The sequence below is a fragment of the Otolemur garnettii genome, unplaced genomic scaffold, assembly GCF_000181295.1.
Source record: "Otolemur garnettii isolate 467f Iridium unplaced genomic scaffold, OtoGar3 scaffold00009, whole genome shotgun sequence".
Classification (NCBI taxonomy): domain Eukaryota; kingdom Metazoa; phylum Chordata; class Mammalia; order Primates; family Galagidae; genus Otolemur; species Otolemur garnettii.
This window is the reverse complement of record NW_003852404.1, coordinates 4,869,721-4,872,758: the sequence shown is the minus strand read 5'-3', so window position 1 is coordinate 4,872,758 and position 3,038 is coordinate 4,869,721.

The following is a 3,038-nucleotide window of genomic DNA, read 5'->3' as shown; positions in this document are numbered from 1 at the left end:
GTCACCACAGGGCTGAGGCTCCTCAGTAGGGAGGAAGGAGTCACACACAAGGGGGCAGTTCAGGAAAATCTCTCATGCAGTGGGGGAGAGGAAGTTTAGGGCTGAGACAGACAGGCATCCTGAGTTCAAATCTTGGCTCTGTCTCTAAAGTCTCTTTATCTCTCTGTTCCCAGAGTCCTCCTTTACACGATGAAGATTATAACCAAGACTTCTCTGTGGGGCTCTTGTGAGGACCAGGTCTGCTAATAGGTGAAAATTCCCCCAGGAGACAGAGAGTGCATAGTAAATGCAACTATCTCCATTAGCATCTCTGTGGACAATGTGGATGGGCAATGAGAGACGTGGGAAGACAAAGCACTTGCTCTCAGGATTGGCAGCCTTTCAAAAGTGATCTGCCAAGGTCTTTGGCTGAGACCAAGGGTTACTTTTCGGGTGTTGGAAAGCGAGGGGGCTCTCATGCCCTGGGAAAGGAGGGTTTATCTGCAATGAGCTATTAATAAATCTCTTGTGTCTTGCATGCTGGAGGTGGAGGAAGATTTCCATGTCAGCTCTGCGAGGGAGGGGATGGGCACTGAGCACACCCTAGATGTTCTGCCATGCCTTGGACTCCCCTGGCTTCTTCTATCTTCACATCAGCCGTTTGAGGCGGGTCTCATTACCCTACTTTACAGAGGAGCTTATCAAGGTTCAGAGAGTCCCAGTAACTTGCCCAAGGTCCATCAGGTAAAGAGTTCACAGATTCTCCCAAATACAGCAGAGAAGGTACCGAGCAACTGCCATGGAGACCACCGTGGGCCACCGGCAAGCCACCAGCTCCAGCCCACCCCAAAAAGATGTGCTATTTGATAAGGACGAGAATGACATGATCACAATTGCCCGCACGACCGCCCTGGCTGGACCTAGGCTCTCAGCCAGCATGTGTGGCTCCCTCCAGGGATTGAGGATGTGAAACCGACAAGGGCTCACGGGGCATGTCTGTGAGTTAAGCAGGTGAATGATCACGGGGCACCATCCCCTCCTTTCTTTTACACTTTGAAAAAGAAGACAGCACAGGCCAGACACACCCCGCCCCACCGTGAAGCCACTCTGGGGCCATGCTTTTTGCCTGTGTCACATACCCCATGGCATGTCTGCAAAAGCAGGAATAAAGGAACATAGTAGTGAGAGACAATTCTGTTCACCGGTTTTCCCTAGAACTGAGTCACGTTGCTTCGCTGAGACCTTCGGCCTCTGTCGGAGCCAACTTTAGACGTCTGGGCTGAGCCTGACTCCCTGTTTGAGGATTTAAGGCTGGCAGATGCGTGCACTGAGTTGAAATATAATTTGATTTACCCCTGAGAGTGCAGGGCCATAATGAAAGCGTTTTAGTGGGTTTTGCAGGAACACCCACTAGGCTGGGTGCTTTGTGGAGAAGAGGTTTATTTGGCTTCCAGTTCTGCAGGCTGTACAGGAAGCCTGGCGCCAGCCTCGGCTTGTGGTGAGGACCTCAGGATGCTTCCAATCATGGGTGAAGGCCAAGGGGAGCTGCTGTGTGCAGGATCACAAGGAGAGAGGGGGAAAGACAGAGAGAGAAAGAAAGAGAGGGAGAAGGTGCCAGGCTCTTTTTAGCAGCCAGATGTGTGGGGACGAATGGTGTGTGAACGTTCACTCCTCCCCAGGGAGCATATTAATCTCTTTATGAGGGCATTGATCTCAAAGGAATCTCAAGAAGGGCAGAGTTTGAACTGACCAAAGGGCAAACTTTCTCCCCTTCAGCCTGCAAAAAATCTCCCTGTCCAAACTATAGGAAGAAACCCACAGGAGTTTGTCCCTAGGGTTAAATACTCAGCAAGCCACTGGCAGAAGGCACAGGTTTCCCAACCCAAGGACAGCTGGAGCTGCCGGAGCTGATTTAGGTGGTGAAGACCCAAGGTATCCCCTTCCCAATGCCCCATGGCTGTGAGGCTGAGGTAAATGTCAACCCTGACTCGATCAAATGATCCCTGACTGCAAAATGGTTTATTGACTGCTGTTATGTATTTGAGGCTGTGTTATCTTCTGGGTGGCCCCACATAAAATAGGGTGTCCCAAAAGTTGCCCCCGCAGTCACCATACCTAGGGAAAATGGTAACTAAATGTACCTTTCATTACAAAATAGTCAGTATGTAATGTTATGAAATATTTACAAATATTCTCTCCATGTTGGTCACCACCTTGTGAAATTTTGTAAAGAATGTTTCATAAATAAAGATCCATTTAGCTACAATTTCCCATTTTTTTCTATGGTTGGGACCCCCTGTATAAGTTCCTCGAAGAAAGCGATCGCGTCTTTGATTTCTTTGCGGCTTCTCCCCTGGGTTGTCAGCAATGACTTACCAGCTGCCTACAATGTGCCAGATTGCGGGCACTGGGCAGATAGCAAAGAGCAAGACAGGCGTGGTCCCTGCGGTCATGGAACCCCAGTTGGTGCTCACAGAAGATCCAGGCACACAGCACTGATTACCCTGCATAGCTTGATGACTCCTACATTTTATCTCCAGCTCAGTGTCTTCATTCCAAACTAGGAGCTCTACCTGGATACATGATTCACCATAAACTCATGACATCCCAAGCAGATTTCTAGATTCCCACTAATGCCATCACCCAGCTGGTTCTGCCCCTGCTCTGCCCGTCTCTATGGGTGGCACCACCACCATGTAATTTTCCAGACCCCTATCTGGGGAAGTAGCCTTGATTCTTCCCTTCCCTTCCCTCAGCGCCCAGTCCATCCACTGCTCTCCAACCCCACCACTGCTGCCACCACTGCTGCCACCACTGCTGTCACCACCACTTTTTACCTCTATCACTTCAGTAGCTTCTCCAGGGAGCTCCTCCCACCCTGCCCCCATGCTCACCCACTCTCTACACAGTGGCCAGGATGCCCTCATAAAACATGAACAAAAGGCTCAGCGCCTGTACCTCAAGTGGCTAAGGCACCAGCCACATACACCAGAGCTGGCAGGTTCGAATCCAGCCCAGACCTGCCAAACAACAATGACAACTACAACCGCACAATAGCC